Below are 8,627 nucleotides of genomic sequence, written 5' to 3'. Positions count from 1 at the left end.
GTAAGCAGCCTGACTTAAACTGACAAAAGCAAGGAAATTCTGGATCCACAATTCACCTTCCACCCCTTGACCTCACAAGCCGCCATATTAGCGTGATCACACCAAAATACCAGCTTGTGTTTACACTTTCAGTCCTCCTGATGGCGGACGGGTGCGTGTACACGAGCACTCGCTCTGTGTGCACTGAATAGGATCACGATCCGGAGAGCTGAAAATGTAAACACAAGCTGGTATTATGGTGTGACTGGCGGTTTGTGGTTCTTTGTTTGAATACTTTAAAAATGGGCACCCTGGCAAGAACAAAAGAGGCAGACACAGAACTGCTCTGAAATGGCTTCTCTCATCTTTGTCCCGCCTCAGGTAGACCCAAAATAACTTACCCACTTGACGGGGTTCCCCGCAACCGTTTGTTTTTGCCTAGTTGGCTACACTTCAATGCAACAGTTTTGTTTTTCAAAGGCAGGCCGTTCATTCTTTGCCTTTCGTAATTGTAAATTATTTTCTGAGTATTTGCTAGCACTATATTTCTCCAGTCATTATTTACATCAGATCTTCCAAGTGGCAAATTCCTTGCAATGCCTGATGAGTTTAAGCAAGAACCTAAGTGCCTTCTGTGGCCTTGCTTTAATATTTGCAAATCAGGAATGGTTCTTTTACTTCAAATGAGGATTGGCATCAGTATAACCCTATCAGACAACGGTATCTACCTAGTGTTCTTGCTCATGCTATTTCAGTCGTTAATTTGAAGTGCAGAAGTTGACCTTAAGAGAGATGTAAAGGGTATAAACACTCGAAATTATAAACTTCATTTTAGCATAACATCTACTTGCATGGGTGGACCTTTCGTTTTCTCTCGAGCCTTTGTCATTTCTCCATCTTCACACTAAATATGTTCAATCATTGGTTTCCCACTGTGAAGTTTGATTCTGAAATAGATTTACTTGTAGGATGAAGAGATGAGCATATCATTTCAGGGAGAAAATTAAGACATATAAAGAAAGAAGCCTGAAAGAAACTCATTTCCTGAAAAATGTCAACGTATCTCATGCTATGCTTAACTTCGCAGTAAAGTACATTATCTTGTTTTTTAAAAAACAAAATTTTCCCTTTGGAATTAGGTATACCATCACTACCAAAAATCGATAAGCAAAGGAACAGTGGGTAGTATGGCAGGTCCCTTTCTTAAATAAAAATTGCAAAATTGATTTTACACCTATTGAGGCAGCCATTCACTACTGTAAACTTATTTCTGACAACTGTTTATTTTAGAATCTAATAAATAATTGAAAAACAAAAGTGATTTTCTCAATATAATCGAAAGGCAGTTAATGTAAAGACATATACACAAACAACTCATGGTTGTAGACAGTTTTGATGTAGACTGCAGTACTTAATAAAGGAATAAGAGGGATCCTAGCTTGGGATTTTTAATGAAATGCCACTCAAATGGAAACAAGTGATTTCAGAAGTGTTGTCAGTCACTTTAGACTGAAAAGAAATAACAAGAAATAGCTTTTAAGATATCAAATAATTTGCACTCAAATGCTATACTATAGCACCTCATCTTTGAATAGGCCAACAATTTGCCTTGTTTTTTTAAAACCTATTATACATGATCCCTTCACGAGACTGCACAACTTGACTGATCTTTGCCATCTTGTATCTTTCTTATCTCTCTCCTTGTGAAATCCCTTATGGGTAGAGCTAGCAAGCATTTCACAAATTATAATAAAGGAACCACCTACATGAACATCAATACTGACAGATCTCAATCATCTTATTTTCACGTGATATATGTTCAGGCTCAATTGATGACTAAACTATGGAATTAATAGATACTCTGGAAAAGTGAGTTTGATCTTATCTTACACACATGTTTTAAAACAGCTCTATAGAGCTATTTTGGAAACTCAATATCTATGGTAATATGTTCAAATACACAAATTATGTACAAAGAATTGATATTTTCATTGATTTTATCTGCAATATCATATAAGTTCATATCTTATGTGCTATATTTCATATTCTAGCAGAAAAAGTTTGTGCTACAGGATTTCATAGATTTAAAGTTTAGCTTTTAGAGATTCTTTTAAAAATTATTTACTTAAAATATGATTGTAATTTTGCAGAAAATTCAGAACATCCTTGAGCCTATAAACATTCTTATGACTGCTCGAAATTTGTGTTGGCCCATATTTGCTAATGCCATTATTTTCTTTAGCTACCTCATGCCATTAGTATCTGTTGATAGCAAATACAGACAAACAGCATTTAGGTTAGAAGAACTTTGGCAAATTTGTCTTGTGGAAACCTGCTAAGAAAGGTAAAATGGGGGTCAGAAAAGCTGTAGCAATGGTCTAATTCTGCATCTGTAGGAATAAGGGTTAAAAAGAAAAGGATGGGTGGTAGAGATGGATGATGGTGGTGATTGTTCAACAGTGTGAATTTACTTAATGCTAGTGAACCATGCACTTAAAATGACTAAAATGGTGAAGTTTATGTTTTGTGTATTTTACCACAATAAAAAAATAGAGGTTAAAATTGTCTCTGATGAGAAATTAGAGACTGACTCTAAGAACCTACATGCCCAACAAAAAAAGTGATTTCACTGCAGAAAAGCTATAAATGTATGTGAAAACAGGAACACCAAACTTTCTTTTCAATTCATTGAAGCAAACACAAGAATTCTTTGCCTTTGGAGTTGATTCAAACACAGATCATCGTGTAAAATCACCAAGTGATAATAGTAAAGTAAGACAAAGTTTATCAAATATTCTTTAGTTCCTCTCTATATTTTTTTGCAATTGACCATCTTTTTTTCTAGGTTATTTTTTTAAGTTAATGCACATGAGCATATAACTTATTTGTATGACTATTTATAAAAATGAAAAGGAATGAAGTTAAAAGTAGTGAAAAATAACACTGCCTTAAATACTAATGAATTTTAAGTAGTTGAATTTTTTAAAAGTAAACTCTAAGTCATACTCTAGGGCCTACTTTCCTAACTTTTAATAGCTTTCTAAAAAAACTCAAACCTTGAAGCGCATGCAATTAGAAACATGCAACAGTGAAGCTAGGCTTAGTCACAGTACTATTTCAACGCAAACTGCTTCTATTTTTGGTGTCCTACAGAGAAATAGAATTAGAATGTTCTAACCTCTGCTCATTCTGTAGGTGAGAGTATAAAGCTGACTGCTAAAAAATTGCTGTAGGGGGAGTCCTTTCAAGCCAATTCTTTCTCATGTTTTATGTATTAGGTGATTACTTTACTATGAAGTAGACAATTGTTTAAGGACAAATAATTAATTTTGTGTAAGTAATCAGTTCCAAACTCACTACGATAGATTGTCATGAATGTGGCCTCTCTATGGGCATCAGTACGTGGTTTATGCCTCATATTTGTACTATCCTGGTGGGTTTTTTTCCCTGCTATATGGTTTGTAAGGCTAAAACAGAGCAATGTTACTTAAGTTTATAGAATCATAGAACTGGGTGAATTTTGAATTCATCCAGTTCAACCACCCCTTTGATGCCTGAATCTCTTTTAAGTACTTACACAGCCTTAGTATTAATATTTCTAGTGATGGTAATGCTTACTTCTGCTGGAGCATATATAATTGAGAACAGGAAAGCTAAGAAGTCGGGATTAAATTATAATTTCTTCATCTGTAAAAGATGTATACAATTGAGGATTAAATGAAACAAGCTATACGATCAGGCCTAGCACAGTACTAGAAATATAATGCTTACTAAAAATGTATATCACACTTACTACTCTTTATGTTTCAAATATCTAGTGCTTATTAATGTCACATAATTTGAGGGGAGTTACCTGGTTCTCTGTTATTATGTTGGGCTTCCCTGGTGGCTCAGACAGTAAAGAATCTACCTGCAATGTGGGAGACCCTGGAGTAGGAAATGGCAACCCACTCCAGTATTCTTGCCTGGAAAAGCATATGGACAGAGGAGCTTGGCAAGCTACAGTCCATGGGGTTGCAAAGAGTCAGACATGACTGAGCAAGTAACACACACGCTAGCTGGTTGTCTGTTACTACGTTAAGGCTAGGGTCACTGAAGTGTCATTAGGCTAACATTATGATATAGAACTGGGTCACAATATTTTTAACATAAAAAAATGAAGATACTTATAATTAGATTCTTGTGGTGTTAGAGTAATAGCTGTGTCGTGTTGTTGTTCAGTTACCAAGTCGTGTCCGATTTTTCGAGACCCCCCTTGAACTGCAGCACGCCAAACTTCCCTGTCCCTCACCACCTCCCGGAGTTTGCCCAAGTTCACGTCCATTGAATCAGTGATGCCATCCAACTATTTCATCCTCATGTCATGATATATTTACATAAATATTTACCTGTTCAAATTTTATTTTACTTCCTACTCACTCCACTTGTTCTAAAATCTCATCACAAATTTTAAAATCACCAGAAATTTTATAACACCTCAATTATGCTTGTCTTAAAAAATACATGGTTGCTTTTTTCTTTCTTTCATTTACATATTTTGATTAATTAGATATTGAGTACAAAAACCTACTAAATTCTACATCTAGAATATCTCTATTTCTTAATTTCATATTCAGATATTTAAAAAACCCACAAAACTATGCTCTGATAAAATTGCATTAAACTAACAATTATAGACTCTGAGCTGTTTTTAAATATTCCTAAAAATTTTCTAGTTCTGTGATTATGATTATTATTAAAGCAATCTAAATATAAGCAGTTTTGTTGAAGATAAAGTAATTCAAATTATGAATATGTAACCTAAAATTTCTTAGAGTAATTAGCAGCTCTGGTTTACCTGAAAGATGCAGTTATCAGGAGCATGTAGTTTAATATTAGCACATCTCTAATATCGATGTTATTTAAAGCCATACATTAAGAATCATAAGCATCTGTACTGACAGAAGAAGCATGCAACAAAGTACTGAAAAACTGGAATAGAATTAATTGGTTTTGGTCTACCCACTTCAAATGAGAAAATAGCAACAGAAAAAAAAATTAAGCACTAAATGTATTCGTTAGGCAGGATCAGCAATCATGCTGCCCACACATGATCTGCAATTAATTTGTAAATAAGAAGATTCATCACCTGGAGGATAATAAACTCTAATTTTATGGCCCAAAAGACTAGACAAGTAAAAACCACTAATGAATGTACTGTATAAACACAGGGGCAAGAATGTACATTGGTTGAACAAGTGAGGATAACAAGGAGACTCTGTTTTGTTATTAAAGTAGACCAAAAGATACATGACACATATCTGGAGATTTTTCTGAAGTGTTAACACTGCTCAAAACAGGGTCACTTAAAAGACATGGAAAAGTGTTACTACAAGGTAAGAAAGGCAGAAGTTGATTTTTAGAAAGAGTGTTTTATAAAAAAGTAAAGATCAGTGTTTTTTAAAAAAAAAACAGATTAATCTCTTAATTTTAATTGATTTTTCATAACTGCATATTAGAAAATCTTACTACTAATAAACTGAAGTGATTTTAGTTTAGATTTAGTTTAGATTTTTATATGTGACTTGGACTATGAAGAGGTGCCTTCAAACATTATTTATTGAGAAAATAAGTATTAAATGGAGTTTCCAGTATTTCTGTACTTTGGGAAGAGGCTTTGATGTGAAAACTATTTTCCTTCCTATAAGTTACAGTTGTATAACATGCCTTAATTTTGAACCATAAATGAAACACTCAACTTTATGTTGAACACTCAAATGAAACTCCATTCAGATGAGAATTTATTCTTTAGTGCCAACTTAGAATTTTGAGAAACACAGAGAGATAAAAGAATCAGTTTGGATGTTTATTTAAAATACAGCATCCTGGTCTCCACCTCATGCCAAGTGAAATACAATCTCTGCACGTGAAAACTTGGCATCTGTATACAATTGTAGCAAAACCTCTAGTTGATTTTGAACCATACTAAAGTTTAAGAATGACTTTATTGTTAGTAAATATTTATTAGTTGGACTATAAAGAAAGCTGAGCACCGAAGAATTGATGCTTTTGAACTGTGGTGTTGGAGAAGACTCTTGAGAGTCCCTTAGACTACAAGGAGATCCAACCAGTCCATCCTAAAGATCAGTCCTAAGTGTTCATTGGAAGGACTGATGTTGAAGCTGAAACTCCAATACTTTGGCCACCTGATGTGAAGAACTGACTCCTTGGAAAAGACCCTGATGCTGGCAAAGATTGAAGGCGTGAGGAGAAGAGTTTGACAGAGGGTGAGATGGTTGGATGGCATCACCGACTCAATGGGCATGAGTCTAGGTAAACTCCGGGAGTTGGTAATGGACAGGAAAGCCGTGGGGTCGCAAAGAGTCGGATACGACTGTCAACTGAACTGAACTGAACTGATTAGTTTCATCAAATATTTCCTTTTCATAAACAAAATTTATTTTTTAATAGGCACAGGAAAATACTTTTCCAAAGTGTAAAAATTAGACCTGAAATTACTTTTATTAAATAAGTTCTTAGGCCTGGAATCACCTTAATGGGATTAATAATATTATTAGTGCTAAAATTAAAAGGAGAAAGAACTCAAGGGAAGTCTTAATATAGTAAATAGTATACAAATTTTTGAATGCTGTAGAACTTAACTGTTAATTATAAATATAGTATATATATTAAAATATATCACTTATTAAGCTGTTTCAAAGCTGAAACTCCAATACTTTGTCCACCTGATGTGAAGAACTGACTCCTTGGAAAAAACCCTGATGCTGGGAAAGATCGAAGGCAGAAGGAAAAGGGGTCAACAGAGGATGAGATGGCTGGATGGCATCACTGACTTAATGGACATAAGTTTGAGTAAACTCTGGGAGTTGGCGATGGACAGGGAGGCCTGGCGTGCTGCAGTCCATGGGGTAGCAAAGAGTTGGACACGACTGAGCAACTGAGCTTAACTGAACTGAAACTGTGTCAATTATTAACATTTAGTACTCAAAACAAATGTCATAAAGTATTCAAAATAAATGCTATAAAACATGTGACGTTCTATGCAATTCATCAATAGGATTTGACCCAATTCTAATAATTCTATCTGCCTGCTTTATTTGATTATTTAACATTAGAAGTAGCTGTATTTTAAAACAAAGTTGGGGGAAAGGAAATATTTGCTGCTAGCAGTTGCTTTCGGAGAAGGTGATGGCACCCTACTCCAGTACTCTTGCCTGGAATATCCCAGGGACTGGGGAGCCTGGTAGGCTGCCGTCTATGGGGTTGCACAGAGTCGGACACGACTGAAGTGACTTAGCAGCAGCAGTTGCTTTTAAGAAGTGGTATCTGGAAATAGAGCTGTGATGGCTGGGTGGTCAAGGCATTGGATTCAAAATCCAATGGGGTCTGCCTGCTCAGGTTAGAATCCTGCTCACAGCATTTCTCAGTGAAATTAAAAGATGTTGGCTCCTTGGAAGAAACACGATGACAAACCTAGACAGTGTATTAAAAAGCAGAGACATTACTTTGCCTACAAATGTCCGTATAGTCAAAGCTATGGTTTCTCCACTAGTCATGTATGAATGTGAGATCTGGACAATTAAAAAGGCTGGGCACTGAAAAATTGATGGCCTTTGAACTGTGGTGTTGGAGAAGACTCTTGAGAGTTCCTTGGACGGCACAGAGATCAAACCAGTCAATTCTAAAGGAAATCAACCCTGAATATTCATTGGAAGCACTGATGCTGAAACTGAAGCTCCAATACTTTGGCCACCTGGTGCAAAGAGCCGACTCATTGGAAAAGTCCCTGATGCTGGGAAAGACCAAAGGCAAGAAAAGGGGACAACAGAGGATGAGATGACTGGATGGCATCACCAACTCAATGGACATGATTGAAAGCCCATTTTAGAAAGATCTTAATCTGTATTGTTTAAAATGAACTTTTATTTAAATCTTAAGGAGATAAATTTCACCAAACCTGAAAATTCACTTATGGGATTTACCTCAAAGGAAGACAGGGTTTTGTCCAAATAGTTTAACTTAAAGAATATTGTTACTTAGACATATGCGCCATCTAGTGGCAAAGGGCGGTAGTTTTGGGGTAATTGTTTTCTCATTGGATAAGAACAATATGAAACTGGCTACATTTACAGGTTTTGTTAAAGGCTTAAAAAAAAAGTCATTATAAATTGTAGAGATTAAATTGAAAATTATGTACTGAATTTCAAAATAATTTATATTAACGAACATCACAGAGCGAGGAAGAGGTTGAAAATGATGAAGGTAATATCAACATATATTGTAAAGATATGGGTGATATAAAATGGCAAATCAGTACAAATAGAATTTAAGAAAAAACTTTATTGAATATTGTTATAGATATTTACTGTATACACACATTTTATGAAGAATGGTCTTCTTATGTTCAGAGCTCATTTTAAAAATTATTAATATGTAGTAGAATTATCTTTTTTCTGATGAAAGTGGTTATATCACTATATATTCAAAAAATTAGTCCATTGTAAGGAAAATTGGACTTTCTGATTATTTATAATTAACGAGTAAATGTTTATTAAGTTGGTATTCTACATAACTAGGTTCTGGGGAATGAATGTGATTGAAAAAATATGTAGTCTCTATTTATAATCTAACAAACTATAGCTGACATG

The 8,627-nt window shown here is 34.8% G+C and overlaps 1 non-coding gene across 1 annotated transcript; it reads left to right on the top strand.

Moving 5' to 3' along the window:
• The first annotated feature begins 7,316 nt into the window (after nucleotides 1–7,316).
• On the top strand, nucleotides 7,317–7,398 carry TRNAL-CAA. The gene has a single exon. It is a non-coding gene; the product is annotated as a tRNA-Leu (tRNA).
• The last annotated feature ends 1,229 nt before the right edge of the window (nucleotides 7,399–8,627 follow it).

This window comes from Bubalus bubalis, chromosome 2, assembly GCF_019923935.1.
Source record: "Bubalus bubalis isolate 160015118507 breed Murrah chromosome 2, NDDB_SH_1, whole genome shotgun sequence".
NCBI lineage: Eukaryota > Metazoa > Chordata > Mammalia > Artiodactyla > Bovidae > Bubalus > Bubalus bubalis.
The sequence above is the reverse complement of the archived record's forward strand: the minus strand, read 5'-3'. Positions and strand labels throughout refer to the sequence as shown.